This window comes from Peromyscus leucopus, chromosome 5 (genome assembly GCF_004664715.2).
Source record: "Peromyscus leucopus breed LL Stock chromosome 5, UCI_PerLeu_2.1, whole genome shotgun sequence".
In the NCBI taxonomy this organism is placed as follows: domain Eukaryota; kingdom Metazoa; phylum Chordata; class Mammalia; order Rodentia; family Cricetidae; genus Peromyscus; species Peromyscus leucopus.
In genome coordinates, this window is record NC_051067.1 from 25,335,850 (window position 1) to 25,360,358 (window position 24,509).

Genomic DNA, 24,509 nt, shown 5'->3' on the forward strand with positions numbered 1-24,509 from the left:
AAATCCATGCCCAAGGAACAAATCTTGCTCAACCCTTGCTCAGACTTCTGTTAGGTCTCAGCCCCGGGACAAAGGGCTAACTGAGATGCCTATTAACATACAAAGTGGATGCTGGCTGCCAGGTTCTCCCAGCATCCTTCAATCCTGACCTGATACAGGGTCCTGGCAGCAGGTGAGGCATGGGGCAGATTTTTCAGTGGTTAGCATTACTGCAATCCAGGTGGCATCATGGACGCACCATCAACCTTCTTTGGAGACCTCAGGGTTGCCCCTAGGAGCTGGCATCTCTGTCTATCATGGGAAGTTTTTTCATAAATGTATTAAATGCCATATTCAGCAGATCTCTGAAGTGTTTGAGGACCATTATGTATTCAGTATTTTAAACTGATATTTAAAAACCTGATTTTAAACAAACTTTATTTGTTTTTAATTACTTGCTTTAGGCTTAACCTTGAAAACATATTAACAAAGTCAGCAAAGACAAAGAGGCTAAACATATATCTTCAAGTCAGTTACTGTTAACCTGAACAGACCTTAGGAATTTATAAACCTTATTTGTTAAACACACTTTATTTATCAAACATGTGTTGTTACTTAAATTTTCTAGAAGCCCAGTGTTGAACACAGTTGTCAAAGACATAAGTAGTTACATTTAAGTCTCTAAATCAACTTTTGTTAATCTGAATAAACTTCTACAACCTTAGAAATTTATCATACAAAAATCCATACTAATCCAAAACATTTTAGAGACCTGCTGTTGTCTCCTTAGGCTAAAAAGGAAGTACAATGATAAACAGAGAGTTCAGTAGGACTAAAAAGTTTTGGATTTGTTACTTTAGTTGCTTTATACTATGTGATCATCTTACTCAAGATGATAGGGAAGTCACATGGCATGCACTCTCTAACCTTAGTAAAGATGGCTGCCAGCCACATGTTTGCTTCTATCCTACTGAGGACATCAGCTAAGGTGGAAGCAAGTCACATGGTTGCTACTTAAAAACATCTATTTCGCCGGATGGCAGTGGTGCACACCTTTAATCCCAGCACTCAGGAGGCAGAGCCAGGTGGACCTCTGTGAGTTCAAGGACAGCCTGGTCTACAGAACGAGATCCAGGACAGGCACCAAAACCACATGGAGAAACCCTGTCTCAAAAAAACAAACAAATGAACGAACAAAAAAGTCTACTTCCTAGTAGATTGTTTTTTAAACAGGAGTTGAATCCAAGTTACACACACACACACACACACACACACACACCTTAAACAAGAATTGAATCACATATAATATGCTGTAGCAAATTAAAGTTACTTATATATAGATTTTTTAAATGTCAATTTTTGTTATAAGTTTTAAGCTAACTTTTTGATACAGATTTTACAGATTATTTAACCACACCTAGTGAACTTACAACTTCAAGCTCCCAGGATTTCTAAAGGCTAGAAATCTAAGATCAGCATGTCTACCAGATCAGTTCCTCCTGAGAAAGGATCAATTTCATCCTTCTTCTACTTCTGGTGAAATGGTGGCAATCTTCAGCATGCCTCCTCAGCTTCTAGACATAGCAGCCCATCTCTGACATCATGTTCACAAGTGTTTTCCCTATGAGCATGTCTCTGTGTTCAAATTTTAATAAGGGCAGCAATCATGTTCCATTAAGACTCACCTTAATATAACAGATGATACTCTAAAGCTCTGGGGATTAAGACTTTGTTGAATAAATAGGGAAGCATTATTCATCCCATAAAAATAATAGGGAGAACTACATCTTTGAACACACTTATGACTATAGTTTATAAAAGGTACATGAGAAGCTTAAAGGCTATTTTTTATGTCCCCTCACTCTGGCACAATTAATAACACCTAATCTGTTTTGATGAGAAATACACGCTGTCCCTAATGTATGATGGCTTGACTTACAATTTTTCAATTATGCATCAATTGCACGATATCAAAGCAAGCAGCCAGCAGAAACTGCTCTTGGAATTTTTAGTTTGGATCTTTTCTTGAGGAGACGCTAGGGGCCACGCTCTTTCCAGCAGTGCTCAGTGGTAGCAGTATGCAAACCTCAGTGAGCCCCATGAGCAAAGAGGGAAACAGCCAACAGGACACTGGCACTGGCATGCCAAGGCAGAATGCTCAGTGGCTTAAGTGGAGTCAATTTAACAGGTTTTCAATTCATAGTGGGCAATCATATCGTAAGTTAAGGGACAAGGACATTTCAGAAGGACCCTCTTCTGCCTTTTGCTCTTTTTTCTCTGAATGTGTCCTTCCTGCTCTTGACTGCCCACCAAATAATTGCTGTTGGTCTTTGCTCTCAGCTACCACGCTTAGTACTGGTCTCTGGGGAGGCGTTTGGATCCCTTTAGTAAGCTATTCCACAAGCAGCTTGCCAACCTTCCTTGCTAGAAATGTCACTGTGGTATTGAAGCCTCTAGCCCTCCCATCGGGGCACTTGTCCTCTCTCCCTGTCCACTCCAGTGTCTGGTCTCTCTGACACCATCAACTCAATGATGAGTCGGGTAAAGCAAAGTTCTATTGTTCACCAGACTTACTTCCTGCTCAAAGTTGGAGCTAAAAGTGGGTCTTGGGGATCAGGTTTGGGGGCCAGATTCTAGCCATAGTTACATATTCAACTTGAAAAAGCAAGTTCTTGAGCTAGAGCTGTATGTAGGAAGGACCTGCTTAACACACATGATGGCCGTACTATAGTCCACAATGGAAAATCACATCTAGACTTGAGAAAGGCAAAGCTAACTGAAAAGCTTAGTTTGCTGACTGCTAATGTGGTCTGCCAAACAGACAAAGTGTATACTGAATAAGCAGAGCATTGCCTTAAATGTTAAGCTATACGGAAATCAGTATTTAAAAATTAAAATGAGCCAGGACCTGACAGAGATGAAAATGTTTCTGGTGTCTTAACAGATGTCCTCTCACAGTTCTAAAGCTGGACATGACATCATTTTTGCACACCATTCTTAGTGATTTCTGAATACAGTTCAAACTCATTGGTAGGAGTCAGTGGCAAAGTTGTGTGGATTCACAAGAACCGCAAAGCACTTTAGCAGACATATTTTAACTTTAAATATTATATTTTAATATCCCAAAAGAATAACAGTATCTGGTGAGTATTACTTGCAGTAATAAAATAGATTTCTTCAAGGAGGAGAGAATTCATTTTTAAAGAAATACTGGAATGATTTAAGTAAGTTGCAACAGGATTTGCCACTGAAGTGTGTTGATTCATATGGAACCACCAGATGGCGCAACACTGCATATTTTTACATCATTTAATTTCAGGAAAAATAAAGGTCATTTGGCAGACATTGGTCTTAGTTTATTGTCCATTTTATTCACCAAAGACCAATTGAGTAGTGTGAAAATAAGAATATACAAGTATGCCTTTTTTTGGTTTTGATATGTTCTCACTGTCCTTTTAATATTTTCATTTTTTTTTGCCCTTTCATTAAGTTTTGACAAGACACCAAGGAGCAGAAATAGCAATAAAAACCAGCCCAATGGTTACTCCTTATATGAAGAAAAGATAACTGATGAAATAATTTTACCTTTCAGAATTATCAAGTAAGGATTACTTCTATTGAACATTCTACTCCTGCATTTTATATTCATAAGACACATTACTAAAAATTCATACAAGTGATTACCACAGTGAATTTGATGGAATCAAAGAAAACTTATATAAAACATAATTAGAATCCTGAAGATTGTCAAGATTTTAATAGGTTTTACCTTACTTCCTTTCCAATGGTTTTATTGCCAAAATAATCAAAATCAACCCAATTTTAACACATTCTAAAGGAATTCTCCTTTTACCCTTTGGTAGATGGTGATGAGACAGTAGAAATTGGATTTTGATATTAGCTGCAATCTTCTGGAAAGGATGCTCTCTTTGCTTCTCTTTTTGATTAGTGGGGTGCATCGTACCTACTTTGGATGTGCCCCCGTGACTAAGCACCAGGAATCCATGGAGTAGCTGTCACCTGGCACAGAACCTTCACAGCCGTTGGCCAAGTGAGTGCTCAGACGCCAGTTTTTCTCCCTCTACCCCAAGCCACAGCAGGATGACTGAATCCCCACCGAAATTCTGCCACCTCACCTCGCCTTCCAGAGCCAGCTGTTTAAATTCTTTTTCTCTTCTTTTTTTCCAATAAAACAGAGTGGAATTTCTCTAAAATGCAGCTAGACTATTTTATATTTGAATTGAATGCCATGAGGCAGAATGGCTTATTCCAAGGTGACTGGCAACACAGCAGATGCTAGGGGAAATCTCATGAACGCTCAATCCCCGTGCCTCGGCAGTGAGTAGACAGCTTGGGCTTCCATCCATCTTCGCTGTCAGGAGAGCCGAGAGCCCTAAACACACAGAAAGGCCCCTCAACTTCACTTTGCTTCAGAATACAACATTTACTCTGGCTGTTTTTAACCACCTACCTACTAGCTCCTCCGCCTTACAGGGCATCTTCAATGGCACAGAGCACAACAGACTCCAGCTCCTGGAACTCAGAACTTAAGCTTCCAGTAAGAGAATAAATAAACAAAGTAAAAGGGAGACTTGTTCGGAAGGAGACAGTCAACAGGGGTGGGAGGGGAGAATTAAGAGAGGACAATGAGGAGATATATGCTCACAGTTCATTATACAAGTATGAGATTATGAAAGAATAAAAAATAAAAGAATGAAAACCGTGGATTTAGACATAATCATGGGCTAGTGAGATGGCTCATTGGATGGAACACTTGCCACCAAGCCTGGCAGCCTAACTTCAATCCTGATGTCACATAGTGGAAAGAGAGAACGCATTTCTAAAAGCTGTCTTCTGGCCTCTACACATGCACTGTGGCATGTGTGCACACATGCACATACACAATAAACTAATAAATGTATTTTTCAAAGACACGCAATCCTGACTCACAAAACCACATTCTAGTCAACAAGGGTCCACCCAGGCAACAGTGGTCCCCTACGATCTCAAAGCCTGAGGATAACTAACATAGCTGTTCCTCTGTAAGAACTTAAGAAATGCCGAGACGTTGCAGAGTGACAAGATCACCTCATGACACATTTCTCAAAGTGCATCTTCCTTCTTAATTGATGCAGGACTCTGTGTGGTCTGCCTGTTTAAAGTCATCTGGAACGTTCTAAACTCCATTTCTCAGGGCCTGTTCTACTTAGGGAGTGGGAACCCCAACTACCCCTCTGTTTGGTCAGTACTGCATCTCTGACTCTGAAGCCCCAATACAGAAATTTCTGAATTCCTCAAATTTAGCAACAGTTCTGTCCATAATGTGCAGAATTCTCAGTGAATGAACAATTCTCCTCTTTTTCTTACTGAATTATACTCTTTGTCCTTTTCCTAACAAGCTAGTTACTTGGTTTCACAAACTCATTGAAGAAGCACATTTAATGGGTTCAGATAATAGAAAAAGTTGTCTTTTTAAAGGACAAAGGCTTCCTGCCTCTTCGTTTAAACTTGTAATGGTATTGTCAAAAGGGCTTTCATGAGGGATGGGTCCTTAATTAAGACTTTAAAATGAGGGCAATAAATACATTTTATTGATTATAATATCTTCTTTATTAGAAGGACAACAGACTGCTAGTTAACTGGTCATGAAATATTCATTAGAAACAACAATAGATGAAGGAAATAGTCTCATGGTTGGTGGGAACTCATATTTCCTCAGGAATTCACTTCTGGAGGAAGGCATGTGGCCCCAGTCATATTATCCCTAAGGAAACACCAGCTGCTGTCCTACTAAATGCTCATCCAGAGACAAGTCACAGGTCCTCTCCTCACCAACACTTGAGCTCCATAAGGAAAATCCTGTTTGATCAGAGGCAATCGGAGTGCCCAAGGTGTCTCCAGTAGGTCCACCTCTGCCTCCAGGACCAGACTCACCCACAGCAGAGTGTCCATGCAAGCGGGCCAGCTCTGTACAGTAAGAACTGGTGTCCATCAAACAATTCGAGGCAACCAGAAGTGTTCCTGCTACAGGCACCTAGCATTGTTACCCACAGCCTTCTAGAACTGTCGATTGACCTTTGCTCTTCTTACTAGTTTTACAAACATCTCATGCACTTTAGTGATGGGAGAATGTCTTTCTGTACACTGTGAATATGTGTCGCTCTGATTGGTTGATAAATAAAGCCGTTTGGCCTATGGCAAGGCAGCTTAGACGAAGGTGGGAAATTCAAAGAGAGAGACAGGAACAAGGCAGGGAGAGACACCAGCCACCACTGAAGGAGAAGCAACATGCCAACAGACTAGTAAAGCCACGGAATACATGGCAAAACATAGATTAATAGAAATGGGTTACTTTAAGATATAAGACTAGCTAGCAAGAGGGCTGCCATAGGCCATACAGTTTGTAATTAATATAAGCCTCTCTGTGTTTAATTGGGTCTGAGAGGCCGTGGGACAGGGCAGAACACAGGAAAACTTCCAGCTACAATTTAGCTTGCTCCCCCAAATTAGCTAGGAGACAATTTTAGACAAAGTCAAGAGAAAAAGCAGAAAACTAGCCTGAAACATTGCTGGAACTATTAAAAAAAAAAAAAAAAAAAAAAAAAGCTTCATGCAGCTCTTCCTGAGAAAATTCTCAGCCTGATCTCATTTTGCTGGAAGAGTCCCTAAAAGATAGAAAGGAAAACAACCTAACTCACACATGCAGAAACAGTAGAGGTGTGTGTGATGCATATGTGTGTGTGGTATATGAATGTGTATGGTATGTGGTGTGTATGTGTGTGTGTGGTATATGGTGTGTGTGTGTGTGGTATGGGGTATGTGTGTATGTTCATGTGTGTGTGGTATGTGTATGTGTAGTTTGTGTGTGTGGTGTTATGTATGTGTGTGTGTATGTGTATGTGTGGTATATGGTGTGTGTGTGTATGTGTGTGTGTGTGTGTGATGTATGTGTGGTATATGTGTGTGTGTGTGTGTGGTGGGATGTGTGTGTATGTGCATGTGTCTGTGGTGTGTGGTATGTGTATGTGTAGTTTGTGTGTGTGGTGTATGTATGTGTGTGTGTTATGTTGTATGTATGTGTATGTGTGGTATATGGTGTGTGTGTGTATGATGTATGTGTGTGATATGTGTGTGTGTGGTGGGATGTATGTGTATGTGTGTTTGTGTTTGTGTGTGTATGTGTGTGTGTGTTTGTGTGTGGTGTTCAAACAGCCTCCTTCAAAGGAAGAAGAGTTTCCTGGTCCTCACCAGTCATCACTAGGCCACAAGGAATCCTTACCAGTCATTTCTTAATTCTCAGAGTCAACCTCCTAAAAGGAGTTTTTGATTGTGCAGGTCTGGAGGGGGGCTGATGCTTGGGTTTCTAGCTTCACCATGTTAGCAAGGGTGCTTGCATCCTCCCTATGACACTCTAAGTGCAATGGTCTTTGTCCAGTAACATGAAGGAGGCAAGGGGGCATGCCCAAAGCTGACGGGTTTTTTCAAAATTCAGATAAATGAGCTATTACACTTAGAAGATTCTTGGTGATTTAAAACTTTTGGTCATGTATAATAATACTGACAAAAGAGTTTAAAACATTTTTAAATCCTTGAAGTTCTTTTGAAACTTCTTTGCTGATTATTTTGAGGCAGAGGTCTTGAACCCTTCCTGCAGCTGGGCGCTGGTATTCTAGGTGTGTGCCACCAAACCTGGCCCTTAAAACAACTTTCCACATACTGGTAATTCTCGTCCTTTTCCAGTATTTTCCTTACTTTCAAACCTGAACAGGGCTAGGCTTCTCTTTCACCCTGGTTAACATTTTGTTTTCTTTCCAAAAGCATTCCACAAACTTGTGTAACCACTACTACAACAGGGCTATGAGTCCCTCCACGACTCAAAAGAAGGTTGGTAGGATTTCAGTAGCCAAGTTTTACAGCTTGCATACTTTCCCCCTTTCCTCTGCTTTCTCTCCAAGTTCCTTCATGTGAAGAACGTGTAATTAAAAATGTAAATTAGTCAAGTTTTCAGACATCTTCCAGGAAATGAACATTGCTCTTGAAATCATGGAAGACACAGGTTGAGACTCCCAGATTCAGAACCACTCTGAAAGCTAAATCCAGATTAGAAGCAAAAGAAACCACTAGTTGGAACTCCCAGCACAACAAGGTCACTCAGGTCCCATGGCGTTGCCTCTGGAGCCTTCTGAGAATATTAGCCAACTTTTCTATTACTGAGACAAAATGCCTGAGATAATCACTTCTTGCCAAAGAAAGGTAGGACTGACAGGTAGCTCAGTTGGTAGAGTGCCTGCCTAGCATGTACAAAGTCCCTGGGTTTAATCACCACCGCCATACAGACTAGGCATGGTGGCTGTCACCTTGCATTCGGGAGATGGAGGCAGGAAGTTCAAAGTTTGTCCTCGGCTACATACCTAGCAAAAGAGAGTGGCCTAGGATACATGGCACCCTTCTCAGGAAGAGGAGGAAAGGAAGAAGAATCAAGGCTTATTGGGGCTCACAGCCTAGGATACATGGCACCCTTCTCAGGAAGAGGAGGAAAGGAAGAAGAATCAAGGCTTATTGGGGCTCACAGCCTAGGATACATGGCACCCTTCTCAGGAAGAGGAGGAAAGGAAGAAGAATCAAGGCTTATTGGGGCTCACAGTTTCAGAGTTTTCAGCCATGGTCACATGACTCCGTTGCCTTTGTGTCTGTGGTACATCAAGGCAAGAGCACACGGCAAAGCATGTGTTTACCTGATGGCATGCAGGAAGCAGAAATGGGAGTTAGGGTCCCAATATGCCCTTCATGGGCATGTCCACAATGACCTAAGTTCTTTCCAATAGGTTGTACCTCATAACTACCATCCAATAGTACATCAGAATAGTGATCAAGCCTGTGATGCATGGATTTGTGGAGGACAAGCCAAACTGACTCTACAGGCTGTGGGTGGGAGATTCTCTATGGTGAACCCTTTATCATATTGTCCTGACAGTGTCAAAGCCAGGAGAGCACACAGGCTGTGTCACAAGTAGCAGTGACCCCAGAAGCTCAGTGCCAAGGTTGGAGGGCAAAGCACCCAGCTACATGGAATTACATTAGAAAATCCCCAAAGTGGTCCCTCAAGGAAAGAAGAAACAAGGTCAGTAATTTCTTCCCCTTCAGTGTCCAGGGCGATGGATGCTGTGGAATCTACATCCCCTCAAAAAGTTTCAAATCATGGAAAATCTCCCAGATTCTTAAATTATTCATATTAACAACTATAAGGCAAAGAATAAGCCTTCAGGAGATGGCAGAAATGCTTTAATTTGGGGGCAATTGCCAGCCCCTGTATTCTTTTAACGCCATTCACGCCACATAACTGAAGGTCTTGTAATACTGCCTTTGATTTACTGAAGGGAAAAAGGCTGATGTTACTGAAAAGACCCATTACTCTTGTGTCTCCTCATGTAGTTCAATGTTAAGTACTCTCCAAACTGAATCCTTGGTGGAATGCAATTCTGTAATTCAATCGAGAGATCTTGCTAATGTCCCAGTCTGCAAGAACGTAGCTTAAGGGTTTCAGTTTAGTAGGGGATCTCGCAAACCAGAGACAGAATTACAACCTGCCTTTCCAGTCAGCCGATGAGTGAAGGCTGTCGGCAATGGGATATTAAGCAATTACGGAGATTTTTAAAAGAAATTGAAGGAATTATAAAATTCAGTTTATCTCAGTGAAGGTAGAGACAAGGAAGGCAGGGAGAGAAAGAGAGAGGGAGGAGTCTTTTGAGAAGAAATATCAGACTAGCTAAAGATACATAGGTAGATAGAGGCTCTACATTCAGAAACAGCACGAGTTTGTAGTCCTGCTCTCTCCGCTTCCTAATTCCTAATTCTGACATCCACTACCTCTGTGAAGTGGACAAAAAATCCCTGACATCGACAAAAGCTGGATTGATGGGAAAGTCGAAAGAGATGAACATCCCACGTAAGCTCGCTACTAACATCAGTACTCACGTGGAGGTAGACAGATGCACAGACACATGGCAGGAGCCTTGTCCTTCCAAGCTGATGACAGCCTGGGGACAGCATGCTGAACTGGGATTTGTGAATCGGATCTTCAGATCTTATTTGCCGTGCTTGATCGTCATTTGAATTGTGTGTGAGGTCGCAGTAAGGACACATTACCAAGTCTTTTCTGAAAGGACACTGCCCTCTCATTACCAGATAGTACACAACTCGTTAGCAATGTTGCCAAGAAAAGGAAAAGAGCCCCAGCATGTGTATGTGTGTGTCTGTAAGCATGTATGTGTGTATGTGAGTGTGCATGTGTGTGTCTGTGTGTATATCTGTGAATGCATGTCTGTATGTGTGTGTGTGTATGTCTATAGAGGTGTATGTCTGTATGTGAGTGTGTATGGATGTATCTGTGTGTGTGTATGTCCATGTGTGTGTCTGTGTATGTCTATGTATGTATCTGTATCTATGTGTGAATCTGTGTGTATGTCTGTATATCTATGTGTACGTCTGTATATCTGTGTGTGTGTGAGTGTGTGTTTGTATCTGTGTTTGTCTGTGTATGTGAGTGTGTGTGTATCTGTGTGTGTCTGTGTGTGTGAGTGTGTGTTTGTATCTGTGTTTGTCTGTGTATGTGAGTGTGTGTGTATCTGTGTGTGTCTGTGTGTGTGAGTGTGTGTTTGTATCTGTGTTTGTCTGTGTATGTGAGTGTGTGTGTATCTGTGTGTGTGTCTGTGTGTTTGTATCTGTGTTTGTCTGTGTATGTGAGTGTGTGTGTATCTGTGTGTGTCTGTGTGAGTGTGTGTTTGTATCTGTGTTTGTCTATGTATGTGAGTGTGTGTGTATCTGTGTGTGTGTCTGTGTGAGTGTGTTTGTATCTGTGTGTGTGTGTGTGTGAGAGAGAGTGTGTGTGTCTGTGTCTGTGTGTGTGGTTGAACTTGAACTATGAAGATGTAGATACCCACTAATAAAATGGGAAGAATGAAGGGCAGCCTGGTAGGGACAAAGTTCTAGACCAGAGTGCCCTAAGAACGCTGGGAACCCCTCCCCGTGGGTCGGAGCAAACTGGGTGATTCCAGGCTCACACCCCCATCCCAGCGGCTGGGCGTTACCTCCACCACCAGACAGGCCTCACCCACAGCTTTCCCTACCTGGCTTCCAGGATTCTCCAGTCCCTCAGACCCTCCTGTGATCTAGTTCACTTAGTTTTCTGGCTGTGTTTGGATAACCTCAGAAGAATAGTCTATCTCTGTCCTAAGAAACAGTCTTCATTCAAATTAAATGGGTGCTGGGAACAGATTCATTCTATGTCTTGCTTCATGAGCCCAAGGCTGTCTGTCCTTGAATCATGAATCTCACTTAACCCAGGGAGAGAAGCAAGTAAGCGTCCTGGCTTCGGGCTTCTCGGATCCTGCAAACAAATCACAAGAGGTATGTGTGTTTTCCCACACGTTAGTACTTCTGAGCCTCCATTATTCCCACAGAAAGGTCACGGCTCAAATCCAGAAGTTATGATGTATGTACAGTACCAATAACAACTGAAGGAAGATTTTAGTATGAAGTACTTTATTGGGTGCTTACTGAAAGAACTTATCTGCCCCTGTTATACAAGCAACATGTGAATTATCCCCACCTTGTAACATCATCAAACTGAGGCTCAGAGAGGTTATGGCATATTCCTTCCCATGATGCCTGTCAGCACAGACACATACCGCACAGCACTTCCTGCTCCTCCCCAAGTGCCCATCCTACCAGGTCAGAGCTGCCCTCCAGTACCATGTCTCTGCCACAGCTGTGCTGAACTGTGCAGGAATCCAGATGTTGTGGAGGCGACAAGAACAAAGGGTAAATTGATAAATTTTGTCTCAAAGCTGCTTCCATACCTGGGAAGTGCAATCCAATTTAATACATAAACAAAAAGAGAATTAGGTAGTAACCCTAGGACAGGGAAGCTTCAGCCAATCACAGGCTGCTAACTCTGAGACCTTGTCCTCATAAGGCAAATGCTGACTACAGCCTATCAGATCATCTCTGGGTGTAACTTCCTTTTTCTGACAATGAATAAACAGCCGGGCATTGTGAACCAACTTCTATCCGGAATGCTGCCCAGTTCCAGAATCTTCTTCTTACTCGGAGCAAGCTTCTGTTAAATTTAAATTATATCAACATTTGTTTCTATTATAGCTTAAATGTATAAGTAAAAACTAAGATTATTTTTTAAAAAAAAAAACCAGCTATAGTACCAGCTATAGAAAAAAATTGATAGAAAAAAATGACAATAATAACTGATTGGAATCAGTATAATCAATAAAAGCTACAAGACTTGAGAGTTTAAACTGAACAAAAGGGACTTTTTGAAAAATTTCATCTGACATTTCTTCCACAAATATTTATTAAGCACATGCTTGTCAGACCCTTCTCCAAGACCCTGGTGCTTTTGGAGACACGAGCTGGAGAGGCACTAAGGAGCCTACCCCGATGTCTTGTTAGGGCCCAGGGGATGACAGAATGGTACATGAAGCCAGGGCTGACGCCTGGAATGGGGTGCTAAACCATACATGTGCAAATGGCTTTCTCATGATCCAGCCGTCCCTGCCTTACTGAGCAATCTGTGTCTTGACCAAACCCCTGAGCAAACGTTCCTGGGACCCAGTCTTCCTGCTGTTCCTGTGTGTGCCCTGCTCATGAGGAGGTGTGGTGGCTTCTCTGCTGCTACCTGTGTCATCTGTCAGGCCACAAGTGACAGCGTTTGAACTTCTGACCCTTCGGGCCACGGGGAGAACAAAATCTTCTCTGACCAGCCTGGCTCATCTATCTTCTCAGTCCATCTGCTCTAGGGGATCTTTATTTTTCTATTCTGCTGAGGCAGTTTTCCCTACATCTCAACTAAAGCCTGAGAAGGTGATAATAGCTGAGCAGGTGACCTAGCTGAGGTGACCCTAGCTGAGAAGGTGGCCCTAGCTGAGGTGACCATAGCTCAGCATGTGACCATGGATAAAGACAGAGTTTGTTCTAAATCATATTTATTTCATTAAAATATGGCTTTTTACACATGCTGCTAAATTTAGTGACAGATTTGCCACAGGGAAAGTCACATGCTTGAGACTGGACCCTGAGTTCAGTAGTGTTGTATCTAATTCGTTGAAATCATTTCAAATGTAGTAAGTTAATCAAACTAGACAGAAGGCCTACCATGTCCGAGAAGTTGCATATTGCACATAGAAAAACTAGATAATCTCACTTACCAGACAGTATTTTTTTCTGGAAACTTACTGTTAGATCCATTTTATTTTATTTTTATTTTTATGCACGTTCATGATGGGGAGGGGCATGTGCCACAGGCTGTGTGTGGAGGTCAGAGGACAACTAACCCTATGGAGTCAATTACCTTCCTCCACCTTTACTTCGGTTCCGGGAATGAACTCAGGTCATCAGGCTGCTGTAAGCAAGTGCTTTACCCACGGGGCAGCTTGCTGCCCTGCTAGATCCATTTTCCAAGCCTGTTAAGATTGAGATAAGAACATTTTTATCTTAGGCACTGTTGCCCTTCTCGGCTCGCTTTCCACCACTCACCTCCGTGGAGTCCCTCTCTTCCATCAAACTGGTACCCAATGAAGCCACCTCTTCCCCAGTGCTTTCAACCTCCCAACCCTGACATGCATCATCCTGGATGGGAGGTGACTCTTGGAACATTTAGAATGTTCTCAAAAATACTTCTGCTGGAGGGGAGGCTTTACTCTTATGGAAAGACAACCTCCCAATCCAACAGCAGTTGTCCTGGCCGCTCCAACTGAACTCATTCCTCAGCCATCAGAGCTATGTTCTGCAGGAGTCCTTCAAAAGTAGACTTGGGGACTTTGATGACTAGGACCGTGGCTTACACTTTGCTCCACTCACTATGTTGTGTGGATACTAGGAACTCATGAAATACTAGAATAAGTGAATGATGGCTTGCAAACCTGTAAAGAGGAAGCGGGTCTCGAATGCATTTCAGTAAGGCTCTGTTCGCTGTCTCCTGTGGGTGGCAGGGAAGGAGCCCTCTCCTTTATGCATATTTAGTCTTTTTGACAAATGTGTAAAATAAAGAAAAGAAAAACAAAACGTCTTAGTTCTAGGTTATACCTTTTTGTTTTCTTTGTCTCTTTCCACCCCGTCAGGAAAGCTTGAAACTTTTCCTTTCTTGGACCAAATGCAAAACCTGAAAGTAGTGATTCTTGTTCCAGTGGATCTTGAAAATCAAATCAGGAATGCTATATTATGAGAGGGGGAGCTGATGAAAACCTCGACACGCATGAAGCGGATCTTCAGCTTCTGCTGCCCATGTCTGAGGGGTGTATCTGCATGATCAGAGCCAGCTTGTCTTTGTCCCCCTCCCCCACCCCCAGAAATTGTCCACTGAGACCCACCTAATATGCTCACACACACAGGACAGGACAACCAGGACCTGAAAGAGCTCTGCCCAGAGCTCTGTGTAGCGCAACTATACATGATTAGGAAGATCTTAACACACCTCTCCTCCCTGCCCCCCAGAACTAATCTATATGCTAATTTGCACTTCATAATGCCGCCCTACAATATGGTAATTGCTGTAATGTTTTCCAGGGAGAGAGGGGGAAAAAAAGAAATTGAGCTGTGGCTCAATCATTGAAGCCTGTGTATTGGTGAGCCTTCACACAAGAGCGAGCCCATGTCCAAGCTGCACCACGTTGAGAACACAGTGAACTTCAGACAGAACAGGAAATGTTTTCTGAGATGATGCTGTTTTGAAAGGGTCCTCAGCAGCGTGGTGTATGTATACAGGCTACAAATGCAGTGTGTTAAGTAGAATAAGGCTGCCTTCCTCCACCTGCTAGGGGAGCCGATGTCTGTTTACCAGAAGCTCCAGCCACTGATCTAGTGGGAGGGCCCAGCCTCCGGGGCTCCTGCCTCCCCTAGCATGAGGGTCCTTTCTTGTTGGCCTGTTTTCCTATGTGTGATCTCCGGTGTTATTAAGATATCAAACACAGGAATGACAACAAGAGTCCTAATTAAACAACAGCCTCACTGTGCGCCCTCAAAGGAACAGGCTGAACCCAAATAAGAGGAGTGTGTGACTGGAAAGGGGGGAAAAGACAATGGGGGCTTTGAAGCCATGGGGTTTCAAACAGCAGATTTGCTATGTGTATTTAAAGGGCCAGATGACACCAAGGGCTCCTAAAACTATGCAGAGAAGATCCGGACTCACTGAGTCCTGTGACCAGAACCCACTTGTAATTGAGCTCAAGGATCACTCACGGCAATCAGGGAAGTAATATGCTTCTGAATAATTATGAATAATTAGGCACATTTATGAATAATTACACTGATAATAACTATCTAACTCATTCCATTTTGAAATTGTAATTCAGTCACTGCAGAGGGGGGAGTCATTCCCATGTCCTGCTCTGTGCATATTCATGGCCTAATCCAGGATAGCACTGGACGTGCCTTGGGGACAAAGGGACACCCTGGTCCACAGGGACTGGGCTTCTTATCCCCTTGACTGATTTGTGAGGATTCCAGATAAGTCAGAGAAGCAGAGAGAGAAGGAAATATTTTCTTAAAACTCCAGAGCTTCGCCATCCAGTGACTCGTTTATCAATATGCAAATTACTCTAAAGTGATGGAAGGAATTCACTGCTGTTTTCAGTATAATGGTTAAGAAGAAGCCATTGTCTGCACCTCATTCTAAAGGATGCCCGGAAATCTTACAGGAGCAGTCTTTTCATGCCTTATGATTGATTGAATCCTAGGATCCTCACAATCAGAAGCTATGGTCTGAAAACACAGCCTTAAAATGTGTCCCAGGGATTTAAATTAAAAAAAAAAAAAAATGTGTCCCTTATTACCGTCACACACACACACACACACACACACACACACACACACACACACACCTCTCTTTTCCTCTCCCTTTCCACTCAACCCTTAAAATTCTTCTCTCTTTCTGATCAAATCCCAGCAGTGCTCGTGACAAAGGTAAACTTATGTTTTCCTGATTCAAAAAGTAATGTTTGGAAAATATCAGAAAGAAAATTTTAAAAATAATTTTAAAATCAGTACAGGAGACAACCAGAGTTAACTCAATGTTCTAAAATATTAATTTGCAGTACATATTTTAGGAAAGTTAGAATTTGTATCCTTCTTTTATTCTTAGTATTATGAAAGAAGCATTTTTCATATTAATAAAAAAAAAACAGTAAAAACCCTCCTGCTTTAAAACTGACCATACCTTCTAATCCTTCCCAAACAGTTATGGACCATATTTGAGGTTTTAATCCTCATATGGACAATCTAGTTTCATTTTATTTTGTATCAATGTACTTCATCATTAAAAAATAAATAAATAGCCAGGAGGTGGTAGAGGCAGGTGGATCTTTGTGAGTTCAAGGTCAGCCTGGTCTACAGAGCGAGATCCAGAAAAAGCACAAAGCTACACAGAGAAACCCTGTCTCGAAAAACCAAAAATAAATAAATAAATAAATGATTTTGAAGCTGAATACAGTGGCACAGACTCTAATCTCCCAAGGCAACAGATTCACTTGAACCCAGGAATTTGAGCCCAACCTGGGTGATATAACAAGACTCCATCTCAAGAAACCACATGTGGAAAAGGGCTAGGCAGATGGCTCAGCAGGTGATGTGCCTACTCCACTTACATGAGCACCTGACTTTGGATTTCTTGGCACTCATGGAAAAGCTGGGCACACTGCTCCTCTGTAACCCCAGAACTCGTGAGATGGACACAAGAGAGTCCCGGGGGGCTTGTTGACTAGCCAATCTAGCCAAAACAGCAAGCGCTAGAGAGTGGTTCCAAACCTTCCTAATGCTGCGACCCTTTTATACAATTCCTCATGTCGTGGAACAACCCCAACCATAAAAGTATTTTCATTACTACCTCACAACTGTAATTTTGCTGTTCTTTGAATCATAATGTAAATATCTGTGTTTTCTGATGGTTTTAGGTGACCGTGTGAAAGGATCGTTCAGCACTCCCCAGAGGGGTCACAACCTACAGGTTGAGAACCACTGCTCTAGGGTCAGTAAGAGACCCTGACTCAAAAACGTCAGGTGAGAAACAACAGGAAGCAACTGACATCAACCTCTAGTCTCAACATACATTCACGTATACTCTCACAAGTGCATGCACCACACACACACACACACACACACACACACACACACACACATCATTTGCTGATATCCTGAAGGTTTATGGCTGTAGTGTTTAAATGAAAATGGCTCCCATAGGATCATCTGTTTGAATATTTGGGCCCCAGTTGGTGGAACTGTTTGGGAAGGATTAGAAGGCATGGCTTTGTCACTGGGGGTCAGCGTTGAAGTTTCAAAAGGCTAGTGCCAGTCCCAGTGTGTCTTTGTCTATGTCTCCTACTTGCAGATCAAGGTGCAAATTCTCACACATTCCTGCCACCATGGACTCGAACACCCTGAAGCTGAAAGCCTCAAATCAAGTGCTTAATTTTATGAGTTGTCTTGGTCATGGTGTTTTATCACATCAATAGAAAAGTAACTAAAACAGTGGCTTCACCGTGTTATGTGAAAACATGCAGAGTAAGCAGTACCCTAGACCTTGGGTCCCCTGCATTTCCAATTTTTGCTATCCCATCATATTATCTTGTGAGAAAGTCTTCCTTTGCTTACTATCTCACCACATTACCCTCACATTTCTTCCTCTTCCCCTAAAAAAAAAAACAAAGACTGACTTGGATGCAAGGGCATGTTAAGCTAGGGGAACAACATCCCTAGTCTAGTGCCCAGGAAGTCTTAGCATAGACAGCTTTCTTAGTGAGTATGTAACAGTAAACAAAATTTTGTGTGCAGAATCAGACATCATAGGAGGCCATCTTGAATCTGGTTGGGGTGGGAGGTGTGGGGACTAGTATGGAAATACATTGTCATGGATCTTTTCCTGAGACTTTGTCACAGAGAAATGAAATATCAGTGATGTCTTAATGAGCTCCTGGGATAGCCACTTCTGAATGATCACCAATGGATCATGTGTATCAGGGCTGTGAAGAACTTTGCAACACACATCTTCTGGAATCCACTATTCAATATTTCATTATAGTCAATCAGGACAGAGTGTCAAAACTAGAAGAGAAGAAAGCAACAGACTCCAGAGCCCTCTGTTGGCCAGGCCACAGACTGTAGATTTCACTAAAAACAGTGTGACCTATGATGAGTGACATGATCACAAGGACGCTGAGAAAAAATGAATTAAGGTGCAATATATCAGAACGATGTGAGAGGCAGTGAAGCAGGACTTGGGAGGATGGAGAGAGGGATGGGGTGGATAGGTGCATAGGTTGCTATGGTGACACAGAAATTCACTCAGCAACCAATAACTGATAAAAACGTGAAATGCTGATAGTCCAGTCAGGAAATGAAGTAGCTCTGTACGAAAGCTGTATACGGTAGAAGTAACCAAACAGTATGGATATTGGATACAAAGACGAGGTTGCATCTGGAATGACTCCCAATTATCTGAACGGAACAGACTGGCAGGGGCATCATTTGGTCTTGCTGTGTCTAAGTGAGGGGGTAGGAGTGGTAAGTGGGATTAAGGACTTAGAAATGGTAATGATTGATACACACACACAAAAAAAAAAAAAAAACCAGACTTTTTTTGAAATTTTGTTTTAACTTTTATAAAAGATCCCCCTGGCCTCAAACTTGGGATCCTCCTGCTCATCCTTGCAACAGCTAGTATTATAGGTGTGTGCCACCATGCCTGGAATCATTTTTAAATCTTGAAACCTTTTCTGCTTGCCTCTTCCTGCTTGACTTTTTCTACAGGATGGCAGAACACAGCAGGGCCAGGAAGGCAGGCAGGGTCTCTGTCACCTGGCACCCTCACAGGCCTTCTGTGTAGCATCCCACAGAGAAAAACTGTCAGTGTGAGTGCTTCACATCACATGCTGCTGCTCCCCAGGTGACCTGGAGGCCACAGAAGCCATTACCTGCAATTGTAGCACAGTGATAGGTTTCTTCTCTATGGGGGTCTCTCCCCGGTGTGGTCACAGGTTCATGACCTTTTCACTGAGGAGCTGTAAACAGAGCTTTTCATGTTCAGGCTGGCATGTAGCAGGATTTCTTGCAGGTGATGGAGAAACTTGACATCCAGAGAAGGATTTTGGGCCAAACCCCAGGAACAGGGCTCAAGAGAGCATTAATCTTAGAGTTGAAACAATCAAGTGTTATATTTAAGTTTTGTAGCAGATCAAGTTTCTGAAAAGAATCAGCCAGTGTTTTAGTTCAGAGTTTGTTTGGAGTTTTGAGCATCCTATCTAAAAGGCACAAAGCTAATTCAGTATTCTAAAAAGAAGAACCCAGCCAACATTTCAAAGGACAAGAAGGGGATATTTAGGAAGATTTCCAAGTGGATCTTATGGTATCTCAATTCTCCATCTCTTCTAGATGGACTAAATAGGAAAGACTAAGAAATACATCCCTGTATTAAAAGACATCAAAGCCATAGTTATAGACATCATTCAGTAATGCAGGAAAATCAAGTAAGGAAAGTTAACATTCACCATGATTGTGAATTTCTGGGTTTTTTTAAAGCATAAAAAGAAGAATACAAAGAAATGTTGACAATGATCTGTTGCATTCAAGAACATACACTTTCCTTGAATCATTTTATAAGTTCTTACATCACAGTCATATAAAATAAAATAATGTGTTCTGGTTAAAAAAGGAGAAAGTGCAGGAAGCAGGGAAGAGAAGGGATGTGTCTGCCGCTCATCAGCCTGCAGAGCAGATGAAAGAGCTTCAGATAGAGCCGCCTTGAGGGCCAAAATCTCATGGTCCCTGCACCTAGCACTGGGAAACCTGGTTTCGGAAGGCAGGAAGCCCCGAAGGCAGGAAGCCACGGTCCTAGCTCAGCTCTCTCCTCTCACGCAAGCCCCTTTTATGGAATGTAGAAACGTGGGCACTTTCAGAAGTGGATCCCCCCATGAAGCGAGCCCTGGCGGTACGTAGCCATGCACGCTGAGCACAGTTCCTCCATTTACACCACACCATCCTGAGAGGAGCCTGTGTCTGAGTTCCCAGATCCCCTTTGTCCTTCCCTTCCTTCACTCCAAGCACAGAGACCCTTACCTTTCTGCCCGTCTTCTTCTTCCTCTTCTTCTTGTCTATTTATGTATTTTGTTTGTACATCCCGATCAAAGCTTCTCCTCCCGCCCCCCTCCTATTTCCTCTCCCCATCTCCCCGCCACCACCCTACCCCTTCCTTCACTGTTTCGCTTGAGAACACCACGGACTGTCTCTGACTGTGTCGCCTGCTTTGGGGACCCATTCCTCCTACCTGATGGCCTCACCCAGCCTTAATACAAGAGGAGGTGCCTAGTCTCACTGCAACTTGATCTAGCATGGCTGGCTGACATCCACGGGAGGCTTGCCTGCCTCTGAAGAGAAACATTCTGCCACTCTTCTTAAGAGGTGTCTGGATAATGATTCTGTTGCCTGTCCATCCACCAATCCTTCCTTGTTTCCCAGAAAATAATGTAACTGGAAAGGGAGAATACTTTAAGGATTTAAAATGGGCTTTGGGAGCCCAAGGGGGAAGACAAGGACCATGGGGGATAAGGAGCAAGACAGTGCAGGGCACTGCGGCAGCCCCGGAGACATTAGACCGTGGCAGAGCTGGCAAGTGACTTGTTGAGTTAAAGGTGCTAGAACTTCATCTCTGAGCACAGGCATGTATTTACCTAACAGTTTCAAGCATCCAAAAGTGAAGAAAGCCTCGGAATAAATCCTACAAGAAGGCCTGAGTGGGACTCCCTCAGGAACGGGATCCAAATTGCAAGTGCCTGGCGGAATTCCACACATCTCATTCCATTTATCAGAATGGCGTTTTGAGCAGCTCGGTACTTAATGGCTGTGAGTGGAGTGCTGAGGATTTTCTTCTCCTTTTGAACTCTTCCCTGTGCCAGCTGGAACTCTGCACAGCTCCTGCTCATGTGCCTGCTACCTGGAGTCAACCAGGAAGCAGAGAGAGACAGAGGAAGGAAGGGACCCACAGACATCAAGGAAGCACCCCCCAAGGTACATCTATGTGACCTACTTCCCTTAGCTAAGCTCCACCTCAGAGAGTTTCCATCCTCCTACCCCATAGCATCATCAGAATGTGCATCCATGTTATTACTGACTTGTTGATTAGTACAGAGCCCTTGAGGTCTAAACACCTCTCAATGATTGGATCCACTACCTGGGATCACAACTTCAATGTATGACCTCATTTTTTTTTTTTTTTTTTTTTTTTTTTTTTGCATGCGGGGGAGGATACTACTTTATATCTACACCATAATGGCTAGGTAAAGCAGATTGCCCTCCTCAAGGTAATGGCCCCAACCCTATCCACAGTAGACCTGAACAGAGCACAAGACTAAGAAACGATTCTTTCTATCTACCAATCTTCATCCAGGGACATGGGCCTCCCACTTCCTTCAGGCTCAGAGTTTGGTACCAATCTTTTAGCCTCATACCCTGGAGCAGCACTCTCCTGGCTCTCAGGCCTTTTGACTCATGACCAGAGACACGCCCTTGGCTCTTCATGCCACCTGCTGCTCTGCTGAAGCTGTGGGAGCTTCTCAGCTTATGCAGTCCCAGGACCTAATAATGTCTGGGAGTAGGGGATGTTCTTTGTTCTGATTCTCGCTCCTAGGCAAATACCAGAATACCTCAGACCTACTGCTGATTCAGGAATCTCTGGGGAGGGTGGGTTAGTAGGCTTCAGTCATCACAGGGCATGCAAAAGTTGGAGAACGCTTGCCAAAGAACGCACTTCAGAGATGAGGATACGCTGAACTCTCAGCCTGCCCAATGTGGGGCCAAAAAGCCAGCCTTCAGTTTCTCAAAAAGAAGGATGGGCACTCTGAGTGCTGAGGGCTCTCTGCAGGAAGGACACCAAAATTCACCTACCACAGCATAATACAACACAACTGTCCCTTTACCTCTGCCTTTAGTGAGCAAGACTGGCCTCTCTTCCACCCAGGAAACACTCTTCTTCTCATTTGGATGCTTCCTTCCAGCACAAAATCAAATCCCATGTGAGATGATCCTCAGCACTGGTCACCAGTCATTCCAGTTTATCTTCCAAGACAATGACAACAGAGTGTTTCCCAAATGGTGCCAAAGTTATATGTGGCTCTGGGACTTACTTGGAACAATGGCAAAAATGACAAATGCAACATGCCCTTCCTGCCACAGAAACCATTGCTGTCCTGATAGTCTCAGACTGTCTAGGTCTCAGAATGACCACAGGGAAGAGGGTTCAGCTCCCGGGACTGACCTCATGGGTGAGTAAGTTCTCTAAGTCCCCATGCTCAGAAGGACCCCAACCTTCATCTAATCATCCACTGTCACCATCATGGAATCAGTCACTCATAATCTTCACTTTGAATTCTGCACCACAAATTACATATCCTGTCTTGACCCTGTCAAATCATAGCATGTACGTAGTAACAAAATAAAAGTCAAAATGGTGGCATATTAGTCAAAAAAAAAACAAACCCAAAACCCATTGGAAGCCTTCAAGATGCCACACAAATAAAACTGTTTCTTTTCACTTCTAACCTCATTCATGATTTTCAGTTCCCAGTAGCATGAATGAGATATAATCTTTTGTGTTTATGAGATTTTAAACTGATAATGTAGCCTGACCTTATGTGGACAGCACTGCATACCTAACCCGACATCCCACTAACCAGTTAACTAATGATGTGATGCTTCATAAACACCAACTCTGTCTCACAGGTCAAGTAATATTACAAACAAAGAAAATTTAAACATAAACAAATTTTCTCTACTGTATATCATAATTATCAACATTACTCAAACATGATTTATGAGTATTATTTAGTTTCACAAGAGAAGGGAATCATAACTTCTCCCCACTAAGGACACATGGAATACAGTCAACTTAAAATTATGCTGCATAGTTAGGTTCCAGTAGACAAGGGACTAGTGCACACATAATTTAAAAACAATTTTGGATGTTAGAGTACACCTAATGTGCTGGTTAGTTCTGCAAGCTTGACACAACCCGGAGTCACAGGAGAAGAGAGTCTACATGAGGAATCGTCTCGATCAGCTTGGTCTGAGGGAAACTGTCCTCATTGTTAATTGATGTAGGAAGACTCAGACCACTGTGAGCAGCACAACTCCCTAGACAGGGGTCCTGAATAGTGTCCAGGGGGAAAGCCGGCTGAGAGCAAGCAAGCAAGGGTCGTGGCGTTTATTGTGCCTTTGGTCTTGACTACAGGTGTGATGCTTAAGCTCGCGCCTTGACTGACCCTTGGAAGTGGACTGTAACCTAAAATTGTAAGCCTAATAAACCCTTTCTCCCCTAAATTGATTTTTTGTCAGGGTATGTTATTACAGCAACAGAAAGGAAACTACAACACTATAAGGTAACTTTTTTTTCTTTAATGGTAGAAGATAATTTAAGATTTTTTCCAATACCCTGGTTCATCATTTTAGACATACATTCTTAAGATTTTTTTTTTCATTTTTCTGTGATTAAGATTTTTATATGACATACTGGATAGTAGAGATTCTACACACGCATAATAGCATCCTGATAATTACCCTGATCCACAAGATTCTGGATCACAGAGCTTCCACATAGGGTTAGAGGCATTCCCTTCCATACAGAGTGACAGCACCCCCTTCCATATAGTATGACAGCATTCCCATCCACAGGATGACAGCACTCCCATCCACAGGGTGACAGCATTCCCATCCACACGGTGACAGCACTCCCATCCACAGGGTGACAGCCCTCCATCCACAGGGTGACAGCACTCCCATCCACAGGGTGACAGCATTCCCATCCACACGGTGACAGCATTCCCATCCACACGGTGACAGCACTCCCATCCACAGGGTGACAGCCCTCCATCCACAGGGTGACAGCACTCCCATCCACAGGGTGACAGCATTCCCATCCACAGGGTGACAGCACTCCCATTCACAGGGTGACAGCACTCCCAGTGACGACCTTGGTGGGAAGTAGCACTGGAAGGACCACACACACTGTCCATTTCCTCCTCACAGTCACTCTAACAGATTCTTCTCTGATTCCTTTTTATGTCTAAACAGGAATCACAGGGAAGAAGAAACCTGCTCAGACCACACAGTCAGCAGAAGGCTCGCATAGAATTTGAACTCTGATGCATCTCTCCACAACATCTGTCATGAAAGAAAGGCTATGTGGTGGTTTGAATGAAAATGGCCCCCACTGGCTCATATATTTAAATGTTTAGTCAGAAGGGAGTAGACCTGTTTGAAAAGATTAGAAGGATCAGGTGTGGACTTGTTGGAAGAAGTGTTTGAGGTGTCAAAAACCCATGCCAGGCCCAGTCTCCCCGCCTTCTGCCTGTGCATCAGGATGTAAAGCCCTCAGCTACTGCTCTAGCATCATACCTGCCTGTATAGCACCACACCCCAAGCCATGATAACAATGGACTAAGCCTCTGAAACTTTAAGGAAGTCTCCAGTTAAATACTTTT